Here is a 13,787-nt window from a genome sequence, read left to right as displayed (position 1 = left end):
ATTCATTGAGTTGAAAGAGTTTTATATCTGGTTAATTTGTTATGAGATGTTTTTATTTCATGGAATATTTTAATAATAAAAGTTGTAAAATTAAAAATAAAGCTAAATTTCCAAATTGTATCTTTGATACTATATGGTGATGACAGTGAAATAGCCTTATAAAATCCAAGTGTGATCGATCTCACCTTTCATATACTTGATTTTAGGAAAATTATGAACCCCAAAGTAATCACTTACCTTTCTCTATTACATAAATGATACCTTTAAATCTATTTGTAATATAAAGAGGAAATAGTGTAACAGAATATTTACTATTTACAGAATACTTTATATGGTATATATTATAGTGATGATTTCATAGTAGAAATGTTGCTTGGGAGTAATTTAAAGCATATTATTATTTGTATACATTTGAGGGATTATCTGTCTTCCAGGTTTGTTTCATTAGTTAATTCACCTTCTGGAGTTAAATATTAAGTATTTCCACTTACCAAATTCTCATTCATTAATTACTTGGAACAAATGTTCTTACATATTCCAATACTTGTGAAAGATGAGGATTGATTAGATGTTATTGATTAATGTGGTTTCATAGATATTGTGTCATTAATAGATGGCAAATCTACCCCAAATTGGATTTAGTATGTAGCGGCATTACTATACATACTACTACTGTGTGTTGGGTAACTATGTTGGTTTTATTTCATTATAAATATATTCATTTCTACTGTCTATAATTGCAATCTATTGCACACACTAGTTACAAGATGCAGTAGCTCAAATATAAAATAGAGTTTTGGTGTAATTTCCAGGGCTGGCACAGTAGCCTGCTGTATAGAACCTTCAGGTTGAGCCTCCTTTTATCTCACTGCTCCTGGACTGTAGCCCTTGTTATATGGTTCAAAATGGAGAAAACTGAAAAAAAGAGATGTGAAGCATGTGCGGTTTAAGGAAGGGCTTTGGCAGCTCTTGTAGGGCACTTTCCTTATACACTGTGTAAAACCTAGTCATGTAGTCAACTGTATAGCAAGACCTGGGAAATATAGTCTTTACTGAACATGTATAGAGGACCAGCCTATCTGGGGACCCAACTTAAATGTGTCATCATTTACTCACACCTTTAAAATGTTAGCTAGGCTGATTTATATACAAAGCTGTTCATTATTGCACTGGTTACAGAAATATTAGATGATATACGTTCTTATATACAGAATTCTTAGCTGTGTCTTAGATGTAGTATGTTAGTTTTGTGTGATAAAATAATAATAATATAAAAACCACAGAAAATTAGTTACATAAGATTTTTTATCAACTAGAAAACTGTTATGCTATAATGTAAAAAAATAAATAAAAACAGGATACATGCACAATCATAATATGAGCTCAAATAGAAAAGACAAGAATAAAGCTGATAGAAATAACTATAACCAAGAAATGTTAATTGTTTTAATAATACATTTTCTATAGCTCTTGAGAATATATACAGGTTATTTAAAATGGAAACCTTTTTTAGTTGTCTGATAATTAAAACACTTGGAAGTGTATTTTGCCTATATTATTATTATTGTATCAGTTTTTAACTTCATTTAGGTTCACCTATTGGAAAAAAAAAGTACTTAAAAGCGTATAAGCCAAGAAATCAAATTTCTGAACATTTTTTGAGAGGTTGTTGAAATTCAATGGTTTTGTTCATCCTTGAACAATTTTAACATTTCACTCAACACATAAATGATCTGCGGTGTACTTCTGGTTACACCATGGCAGCATTCTAAGCAGGTGTGGGAACTCTGGATTCTTTTGAGAGCAATGAATGAGGTACTTGACTTACTGTTTTTCATCTATGCATTTATTTTCCCCATATCACCAGCATTAGGGCCACACAACCCGGCACATACAGAAAATGAACTGTGCTCTGGGAAATGGTTGAAAAGCATCATCATCTTCATTACGTCAACAATGAAAATTATGTTTGCCCATACTCTGTGGAGCCATTGGATGGAATGTTTAGAATCATCATCTAGGCATTTTCCCCTCTTAAAACCAACAAAATCCTCCATGCTGGAGATTGTAGTTTTTGTTTGCTTGTTTCAAATAATCTTGTTCCCATTGTCCTTTAGGGCTGAAAGTAGCTGCATGTAATAAATACTGTTTGTACTTAAAAGCAATTTCCAGAATGAGTACATACTGGCTGCTGTTTCTTGAAAAAAAGAATGACTTGTGAACAAGGTACATCAATTCTTCAGATTATACATTTACTTCAACACAACCCAGTTCTTAGAGTAAACATGCAACTATTTCCTATGCATTTCATCTCACTTCATCTTCATATCAAGTGTGTGTCTAGGACTCCACTGTAAACACAGCTATAGTGTTCCTCCACAGTGATGTAAGTGTCATTTCTGCCAGGCTAAGAGAAAAGTGGCAATGGTGTCAGCTTCTACTTAACTTCTCTTCAGGTTGAGGTATTTCCTTAAAATGGCAGCCAATGAAAGTAGCTTTATTAGTATCCTACAGGGTTAAATTAAAGCTGGGAAGACAGCATGGCTTTTTAAGTTGTCAACTGTACAGATCCAAAATACAATCACATTTTGCTTCAGTTTTAAAAAAAAAATCAGCATTTTCCCCTTCAGATGGGATAAGAGAATAACAGAGCCAAGGATAGCAAAGCAATGTGTTTATCTTTGGCTCTTTAGTCAAAATTACTTTTTCCAATATGTAAGCCCTGTGCTAACTCTAAATGGAAGGCAGGAAGCAAAGAATGATATGCTGCTTTAAATGTAGATGGCGGATAAGATGTTGAGGCTGAAAATTTAAAAACCACACTGGGACAGAGTCATCCCACTCTCACATTTAAATAATGTTCACATTAAATAATTGTTCCAAAGGAACTGTCAGAGTGAAACAGTCAGTCACTGCTTTGCCTGTCTCAGTTCTGACAGGTCTAAAAGACTCAAGCTCACAGTGAAGCTATGGAATTTTTTTTTTAAAGTCATTTGCAAAACATGAGCTAAACCTTATTTCTGTCTGATTATTGACAGGTAAATGAACTAGTTCTACAAAATTGAAGAAAGGAAGCCTCTTAGATCATATTGATTATAGGACATGCCCCCAGGAATTTAAAATTAGTACAATATATGCATAATTCACAAAGCTGTGGACAATATTGTTTTTGACTCTCATCTTATTTAACATCAGCACCTGTGTTTCCTAAGCTCAGGAAAATCTGGAACTCACTATGGAATGCATCGATGCTGCAAATCGTGTTTGGAACTTTCTGGAGGCCTTGATATGCTTGAAGTCAAGAAACTGAGAGCTTGTTTAAGAGGCATGTTGTTCACTTCTGATAGATGGTATCATTTCATAAATATCGGTATGAAGTAAAGAAAAGTGAATAGAAACTTGCAGCAACTTCAGGGCCTGACTGAGCATGGTAACTCACACCTGTCATCACAGCATTTGGTTTGCTTGTGGACATTTGTAAGCCTAAACGCAGCCTTGTCTATGTAGCAAATTGCAGGTCATCCAGGGATACATAGAGTCTCTGTTTCAAATAAAACACACTCTGTCTTGTACTACAGGCTTTAATAATTCTCCAATGTGTGCTCATGACTGGTACCCATACTGCTGTCAGAGTACTGGTCAAAAATGCAACTCAGGAATCCGTATTTTCTACTTAATTCTCCTTTCAATAGATTCTCCTAGCCTCTAGGGAAAGTATTCACTTTTGGGGTCAAATTCATATGTTATTTTCAAACTATCTTTTCATTATTCAACTAAAGCTGTTTGGAGCATGCCTAGAACTATCATTTTATGATACAAAATGAACATGCTCCAAAGTGTTCCTGCCTGCTGATTCAGCCTTTCACATATATGTTCCATGTTACCGAACAAAGCATGCCTCTCAATCTCACATGCTTTGTCTGTAGCCTTAAACTTAGCACTTAGCCACACATCCTTAGGAAGATGCCTGTCTCTAAAGTATTTTCCTGCATGAGTACACATAGACTTCTTAATGGGAAATTCTTGGCTTCACTTCCTTTGTGAGAAGAAGACATCACTTTGGCAGTCACTCCCACGTTCTTGCTACCTGATGTAAGCAAGGAATTTTTTTCTGCTCTTACCTCTTGGCCATGTTTATTTTGCCTGTACACTCACCAAAATGTAATCCAACTGCATTCAATCACAACTCTATTGTCTGTCAGAACTTTCTAAAATAAGAATGTCATTAACTCCAGAAGTTAAAAGAGAACCGTAGGCAATGGTACCATCTGTGTGCCCCCAAGGAGATAAAAGGGTACCTTCTACTCAATGTCCCAAACTGGAACTATGTCTTCATTATGAAGTCAATCTACTCTGTTTTGCACAGCATTTTCACCTTATTGATTACACAAATCTGTGACTTCTTGGTCACTAGGGATGTTTCCATTGACCTGGTAAGATGAGAGTGTTCTCTTAAGCTCCTTGTTTATTCTTAGAGGTCACAATACACGTGCTGTGTTAAAGAAATCAACTTCTCAAATTAGGAAAGCCACTGATCAAAACACAAATACTTGGATTTCTCTGTTCTCTAGCACATGGCTAAGAAACACAAATTGATGCTGACAATGAAAATTTTTAGTTTTCTAGATGTGTAGGCTTGACTTCTAACAATATCATATGGGACAGATAAGGGTCCATGATTTGGAACTGGAAAAGGCTTGAATCATATTTTTATCATTTGTTAGCTACTTGACCTTGAGAAAGTTAGGAAGCCTCTTTGAACTTCAGTATTCTCATCCTGAGTGAAAGTTTCACAACAGCTTTTAGGGCTAATACAAGAACTAAAGATAATCTATGTAAGACTAAGATTTAGCATATGGTAGATAGCAACCTAACGCTTCTCGATCTAGTCTTACCTTCTTATTATTGCACCTTTTCTTTGTCACTATTGTCACTTCTTATTTAATTTTATGTGGCATTGTAGGAAGTTTGAAAACCATGGGGTGTGGTGTCAGCCTAGCACAGTTTAAATTCTGGCTGAGGCATATCTTATGGTTTACTTGTGTATAACAAGTGAAAATATAGTAATGTTTTTACTACCTCACTTTGCAAGGTCTTCTAAGGAATGAGTCATATGAGTTGGTTACCAACTGACCAGAACATCGCCAACACGCAATGAGGATGAGTTACTACTGGTGCCTTCATTCTTCGACTCTGTTGTGACTTCGCTTCTCTTCCCTATTTTACTTGTGCTCTTGATCACTGTCCATTGGTGGAGAAACCTCACCCATTAATTTATTCACTGAACAAGTATTTTTGTAGACACGCTATGTGAGAGATCTTAGGTCCAGGAAGACCCTTGCCTCTGTTGATTGAGAGCACAGATTTGTGTTTATAACTTACAAATGCTCAAATCAGGTTCTTCATCTGTGAAATGGAATAGTAGTTCCCTCAGGGCATATGTTAGGGTGCAGTAAATATGACAAGGTAGTGAACATGATTCCAAATGGTAAAGTGACAAGCTTCAAGGCAGACCCACTACTGGTCCATCCACACCTCTGCAGATCACATTGCTCCAAAGCAAAGTGACAGTGACAGATTCTCTCCCCACGTTCCCCATCACATTGCTTTTGTGTTTCTCTGGCAGCCTTTGCACTCATAATAGAGTGAGGCAAGGGGAAAGAGCAAATTACTTCATAAATGAGAAAACAAATTAGAAAGAGCACACTCACAAAGGTTTATGCATTTTCGAGTGCTTAAACTGACGTTTTAGACACTGCTTCATTGTACTGTGTATCACCAAAATTATTTGCTGTAAGGAACATTTTATACCTCCAGTACTGCTGTGGTCTGAACAGTTGTGTCCTCTTAAAATTTCTGTGTTGAAGTCTAATTTTGAAATTAATTTTTAATTAATTGTGGTTTGAGGAAGCAATGTCCCCCTTAGACTCCTTGTGTGTGAATACTTGGTCCCAGCTGCTGGTGCTATGTGGGAAGGTTCTGGAAACTGTAGGAGGAAGAAGTACAACACCATAGACCGGGGTTGAGGTTCTTGTTATTTGTTTTTGTTAAGGCATTTCATCACAGCAACAGAAAAAAATCAATATAAATCTGAGTAGTGAGATTTTACCAGGTGACTTGGGAACAAAACTTCCTTGATCTTCACCAGTCTGTTGCCCAAATTGGAAAATTCTTCTTGCTTTTTTTTCATAATAAGGATTGAACCTGGGGCCTCATGCATTCTATGCAGGTACTGTACAGCGTGGCTAAATTCAGTCTGGAAGATCTTCTTTCATAGAAGAATCCTGGGGAGTATATTTGCCTCTCCCAACAGTAAGAACTAAAGTAGGCGTTGCAAAAGGCAAGCAAATTAGCTCTCTCCAGACACTGAATTTACAAGTGCTTTGATCTTTGATGTCAGTCTCCACAAATGTGAGACATATGTTTCTTTTGTTTATACAACATGCAACTTACTGTTGTTGTTCTAGTACACCAAATAAGCTAATATAAAGATTAGATTCTGAAAACAAGAACTTTGTTTTGATCATCACGTTAGGGCACTTGAGCTCCAATCTTCTGGAGGATGTGTCAGTCTGTCCCTGCTCTGAGCTACCTAGGTGAAGGTAGGTATAATTATGTTTCAGGGTTATCTCTTCCATCAAAGGGGATGAGAGGAGCTTACATTTGTTTATCTTGTTCTCTCTCTTGGACCCATTGACACTGAGTCTCTTGAAATTACCTGGACCTCTGCATGTCCATCAGGTTGAACTCTTTTTCAGTGTCACCGGTCATAACTTCATTTCTGATCCCTGACTTATTCACTTTTATGACAACCTGCCTAGCCTTTTCATTTGTCTCTATTTCTATCAGTTGGTGCTCAGCTGGAATCTTGTGCTGCAGATGAAAAGTGTTACTAATGTTAGAACATTCTGCTTGTGAGTCATCTCTATCACTATTCCCTTTGGAGTTTTATGCTAGTCCAGACCCCATCTCAGTTTTTGTGTGTTAAGTTACATTATGAATTTTAGATGTGTAGTTACCCCTCCAGTGTGTGGGGATTCCTCTACACATTGAATATCTGCTTTTTTTATGACTCAGTCTGCTGAGCATGCTCATGACTTCTCTCCACTTGAACTAAGTGATTAAAATAGGGAATCCTTTGAAAAGAATTCGCTTTAAGCATCTCTAGACAGCAAGTTAAAATACCCTGGCCATCCAAATCATAAAACTTATAAGAGGGCAAGCAAAAATATTGTTAATTAAATGTTTAATCTTTATTATAGCTAGCATATTAATTTTAAGTAGTTTAATTTATAGGATAATACAGCTTTATTTATGTGCAGCATGTATACTTTATAGCATAGAGTACTCTCTTGTATAATCAATGTGTATAAGATATTTATGCTCATTTTATTGGGCTCTGAGCATAATTTTACTATTAAATATATGGAAAAATTTTATGGTTGTTTTTTATAGCATCATTGGCCTAAGCTAGGCTTACTTTTATGCCAAGTCTCTTGTCAAGATCAGGGCTCTCAATTTTCTATGGGAAAAATACATAAATCCATTGTCTATCATGAACATTTGCCTATCCTCAACTTTAAGGAAGCTAAAGCCCAGGGTCTCGTCTCTTCCTCCTTGTGCATATCTTTTGGAATAATGATTTTTCTTGCAGTTATGTGGTTACATTATGAATCTTTTAATATGAGCTAAGCATACATTTCCTTGAGAATCAAAATCCTCCGGAAACTAGGGATATTAAAAGGTGTGTATGTGTGTGTGTGTGTGTGCATGCTTGTGTTCAACATATAAATGTATTATAACTCATCAAAAATTCTCAGGAAATAATTTCAATTAGAAGGAAAGCTATTGACATAAAATAAAATTTGATGTTTACCTTTTTTGTATATAATTTTTACAAAGGATTTATTTTATATTTATTTGTGTATCTCTGTGTGCGCACTGGTAAATGTGCTGGTGCCTGCAGAGGCCCGAGGAGGGTATCCATTCTACTGGAGTTGGAGTTATCAGTGGTTGTGAACCACCTAATATAGATGCTAGGAACTGAATGCCATGCCGTTCTCCGAAAAAGCAGCAAGCACTCTTAACCACGGAGTCCTATACATTTGTCTTTTATTAATGGCATTTTCACCACTTTCTTATTAATGTATTTTAATTCAGTGTCATGTTCAATGATCTAGACCTTGTTTGAACAGTGAGGTCTAGAAACTATCTTGGTGGCTCTCTGGAACATGACAGAACCTGACAGAAATGGACAGTGGATCACATCCTCTATGATATTGGACACCTAGTAGTCCATTGAGGAGCAATACACTAGGCAGCTTTGATAATGGACACAGTATTTGGAATGAGTAATATACTACAAAGATTGTTGAGCAAAAGTTAAAACAGTTACTTTCACTTTCGCAATCCTAATTTCTCTTCCACTAGAGACCTTGTTAAAAATATTATTAATTTTTGTACAACTAAAAATTAATTATCTACTTATTCTGTTAAATAATTTTAGTACGTATTAAAATATTAATTTTAATAAAATAATATAATTACATGTACAATATGTATATTGTAATGAAATTTTCTGTACTTGGTTTTCAGAGTAACATTTTGACCTACATGACCCTCAGTTAAACTAAGAAAAAAAAATGTAACTTGGTAATTTACTAGCCACTTAAATTTAAAACTTTAAATTACCACATTACACTTTTCAGGCTTTATATAATAACAAAATCTGCAATAACAAAATTTCATAAGAGAAAATATCTAATCATCTTTGCTTGTTATTAAAAGCTTTAGATTTTCTGCCAGTTTTTCTTTATCATTATATATTGTAAGATGTACATCTTTACAAGTATCATTTTATTACTAATGAAAAGACATATAAATTTAGAAACTGTTTCATTTCGTCCTTGTAATACTAATTTCAATTGAGAGGGAGTAAAACATTTCACACACTTGCAGCGAAACTCTTATAGCCTCATTTCGAGGTTGTCAAGTGCTCCGATTTCAATCCTATTTGCCCAATTTAAATGGTTAGATTCTACCATCAGATTTTAATTACCATCAATTCCACCAGAGTGGGGTTCCACAACCCTTTGTAGAAAGTTCATTTTCTGCTTAACCAAAGAGACAATCTACTTTAAATAGATATTTCCCCTGTTAGTGCTTTCCTGGGAGAGAAACAGTTTTGTCATAGTCTGTCCTTTATTCCCTTCCTTAACCTTAGACAGATACATGATTTAAATAAAGTGGCATCTGCATAAGGGTTAGACAAGAGAAAAAAAAACATTTTGTAAGACAAAAATCCTTATTGTTTCTCCAGTGTTTGTGTTGATGTGACCTTTCCATTTGAACCAGAAACCTATATTCTCATAAGAATTTAACTGAAGAGTTTTCATCTTTCTTTTCTTAGAGCCATTCCAAACGCATCCGTTCTTGAAATTATTACTGCATAACTAAGAGCAGTGATGATAAAGAACTAAAGAAAAAGAATCTTTAATAGTTACGCTGTGATCTCCGTTGTAGTACAGACGGGTCTCATACAGACTCTGTTGGCACTGTGCATGTTTACATTCAAACACTAGCACAAAGCAGAGAAGGAGACAACTGAGGTGCTCGTTCTTATGCTGATACCAAGCCTTTTGGACAGCTCATTTAATCACTCCCTGTCACCTCTGGCCTACTTAGTGCACAGTGACCTTCTAAGTGGTCTCAGTGGCCTGAGACATTTATGTTGGGCTCCAGAATTAGCCCACAGCAGTTTATGCAGCAAAGTTAAAAGTCAGGCGGGTTGGAAACCTTTTCTTTGACTGTATCCAATAACTTTATTGCAAATATTGCCAGGCATGAATGAATGATAAAAGGGGATGGTCTTTCTGTATGCTGTGAATATGTGTTGCTACCACTGGTTAATTAATCAAGCTGCTTTGGCCTATGGTAGGGGAGGATAACAGCCAGGCGGGAAATCCAAACAGATAGACAGGGAGAAGGGCAGAGTCAGGGAGGCACCATCCAGCTGCCCAAGGAACAAGATGCCAGCAACATGTGGCAAAATATAGATTAATAGAAATGGGTTAATTTAAGATGTCAGAGCTAGCTAGCAATAACCCTGAGTCATAGACCAGTTTGTAATTAATATCAAGCCTCTGAGTGATTATTTTAAAAAACTGGCTCCTGCCTGTGTGGGACTGGGTAGGACCAAGAAAATTTAGTCTACAAAAAGGAAAGTGATTTTTGTCACTTAAGTCTTGGGGAATTTTGATAGAACCATGTCTGAAAATGAAAGTGACTCTACCTTGATGCTCTAGCACGTTGGCAGAAAAACTTCTCAGTATGTGCACATCATCGTAACTAAAAAATAGAATGTGACTAATGATTTTCATGTTTCTTTTGATGGGGTCTCCTGCTATTATCATTAATTCTGACAGCTCCTTGATCATAACTTAAAACAAAACAGTGTCTCTCTTAAACCAAATATTAAATAATCTAAACACTGTCAAATTACATTTTTGGAAGATCTGAATATCTAGTATTAGAGCATGAAGATATAAACAAAGTCCTACATGTTCTTACATAAATATGTGACTATATTCATGAAGAGGTTGCTTTGATGCCCATCACCAACTAGGGTTATAGAAGACAGTACATGTGAAGACAGTTTGCCAGTTTTCAGATTCAGTCAGGTCTTGATTTTGCCACTTACTAGCTGTATGACCAGGGACAAACTTCTTTATCTCTTCCAAGACTCAGTTTCCTCACCTACAACAGAAGAGGGGCCATGGAAGCTGTGGTCAGGATCTACTGATTGTCATTTGGTATAAATTCCCAGCACAAGGTCTGTCAGTGTGTCCTGATGTCAGGGTGTCCCTGGTGACTAAGCTGAGCCACCAGGGATGAAATGTCTGATCAATTTTCATTGTTTGTACCTAATAGTAAACAGGTAATTTAAATTAGTCCTCCTATGGCAGGTTCTCAACATTCTCAATGCTGTGACCCTTCAGTACAGTTCCTCATGTTGTTGGGACCCCCCAACCATGAAATTATTTCATTGCTACTTCATAACTGTAATTTTTCTATTGTTATAAATTGAATGTAATATCTGATATGAAGAACATCTGATATGTGACCCCTGTGAAAGGGCCATTTGACCTCCAAAGGTGTCACAAACCACAGGTTAAGAACCACTGCTCTAATGACTCACATTTATGTCTTATTAAATCAGATCCTAGTCAAATGAGATGTTTGAGATGATTTTTTTCAGATATAAATTTGATAAAAATTTTAGTTATTTATAGCATTCACTGAAAAGTACTAGAACTCTAGTATTATTGGCATCTCTAGCTCTAGGTGTTATGAATCCCAATCCATCTTAAACAGCACTGTTAGACTTGTTAGAGCTTTTGCTTGACATTACTCTTCTGCTGGAAACCTTCCTATGCCCCCACAGTATGAGCACAGCATGCCCTCTTCCTTTAGAAGTTTTTCTTCCAATATTGTCTTGATATCTTGCTTCCCCTTGGTTCTCCTGCCTTTTAGAACAATTTCCTCATCTAAATATATTGTAACTGTTCTTGCCTTGTGGAAGTAGGTAAACATTGACTTTTTTTGTGGGTAAATACTGACTGAGAAAATTTTCGTATCTTCAACATCTCTATCATTTCTATCTTTTATAACTCAACCTGAAAATTTATTTTGTTTGGGCGTTCTATTCGTCTTTCTTAGCCCTCCCTGGTGAAACTCAGATTCTTTCTCACCTGTTTTATACTTTTTAAAATACGTCCATATTTTCTCCTTTTCTTTTGTCAACATATTCCGAGAGGCTTAGAAAGCAAACTTCGAGCAGTCATTTTTGCTCAAGTCTCCACAACACTCTGTGATGCATCATTCACAAAGATGGTACTAATGCAGGAGAAAAAGTCCTCACTTTCTCTGTAATGAATTTGCTAAAACTGAGTTTCAGTAAGGAAATAAAAGAACAAAAGATAAAGGCCAGCTGGATTTTAAAAAGGATCCCTAAATCCAAAGGGGGCAGAGGTTGGCTTTGATACTCCCTTGTCTTTTTAATGTTCTTCTCTTAGCCTGTATATCCTTTTGATATTTAGTCAGAATTCACTAAGATAAAAGTCTTAGGTGAAGATAGAGGTAGAAACAAAATTCTCTGTGTCAAGGTAGACTCAAGCCTTTCTTCTGGAGTGTTTTGTAAGACCTTTAACAAACCCCACTGTCACTCAGCAACAGTAAAGAAGGACACCCATGATGCTTAGATTTTTTTCACCTACTGATAAGACTATGTATTAACTTGATCTGAACAATTTGATATTTAGAGTAATATGAAAATGACATTTTGTTCATGACTATTTTCTTCATGTTTGCATCTTATTTCTACCTCAGTATTTTTTGCTTCTCTTTAGTTGCAAATTGTTTTTAATTGGGGAGATGTTAAACACCGGAGACTGAGGTAGAAAATGCCTGGTACTCACTATCATCAAAGGCATGATCATAGTGTTTGTCATGTCTGTCAACTGGGCAGTATTGTGAGATCTACTTCAGATGTTTTGAGTCTTCATTCATCCTTCCTGTAAGCAACAATTCACTATGAAGTATGTGAGTGATGTAGTCCAGAGGGCCATTTAGAGATCATACTGTTGATGGCTAGATACTATTAGAAAGACTAGATGCTGTTAGAAAGAACGTCAAATCTTTCATAAAGTAATTGACAGGATAGAGTTTCCTCATTTTCAAATTTAAAAACAGCGAACATCATCTGATTTTTAAAATAAAGGAGTGAAATTTGTCAACAGCTAATGATGATGAGTCTCACACCAACGAACAATAGAAACTAGTCATCTTTACTGTGAGAAAAGTCTGATCTCAATTGCTCCTGATTTGAATCTTGATTTAATCATAAAAATAGATGGGCTGAAGGAAAAATAGTGTATTCATTCTGAAGTTAGTAATTATGCTGAGCAAAACAAATGCATGTGCTCTTGGCTGATTGCCTGACTAACATACTAAATCAAAGCAGAATCCTGGCAGGAACCAAAGGGCCAGTATAAAATTTTAACTCCCCTCTCCCTCTGGGTCCCTTGAGTTCCTAAAATGACCCTATGAAGATGATTTTATTCTCCTGACATTATCAGTCCTGCCTTGCATGTGATCAAGCAGAAGCATGAAGGGAATGCTTTTGTTTCTGTGACCTAACTCATCTACTTCGGTTTACAGGTGCATTAGATTTGGTTTGCAAGGATATTCAAATTTTTAGGCTTTTCTTTTTTTCAAGTTTCTCACTTGATGTAACAGAGCAAACATATCGCAGCTACATTGGTATTTGTACTGCATCCACTGTTGCAGACAGATACTGCCTGAAAAACCGCTGCTAGCTATAAAATGAATAAAATATCAATGCTGAGCTGCAACAGGCACAGCAGATGTAACCATCCTTTTTGTAAACTCTGCCCACCAACAGGAGCCATGTGAGAAATTGGCCGTGAGCTCTCCCAGCCTCATAAACAGGCTCTAATTAGTACACTGATAAATACTTCAACAACCAGCAGACAGAGTAAGCATCCTGTCGTCTAATTTACCCAACCCTTCTCACATGCTCTGGCAGGGAATGATAAATAGTTCTGCTGATACTAAGGAGTCATGAAAGAAATAATAGCATCAACAAAAATTTATTTAAAAAATACTCTAATTATGCCCCAATCCTTCCAGCAAATGTTGGAAATATATTGAGTGGATAATTGCAATTTACCAATACTTGTCCCATGTAGACAATGAGATTGCCCTAC

This window comes from Peromyscus californicus, unplaced genomic scaffold (genome assembly GCF_007827085.1).
Source record: "Peromyscus californicus insignis strain IS unplaced genomic scaffold, ASM782708v3 Scaffold_16__1_contigs__length_79575227, whole genome shotgun sequence".
In the NCBI taxonomy this organism is placed as follows: Eukaryota; Metazoa; Chordata; class Mammalia; order Rodentia; family Cricetidae; genus Peromyscus; species Peromyscus californicus.
The sequence above is the reverse complement of the archived record's forward strand: the minus strand, read 5'-3'. Positions refer to the sequence as shown.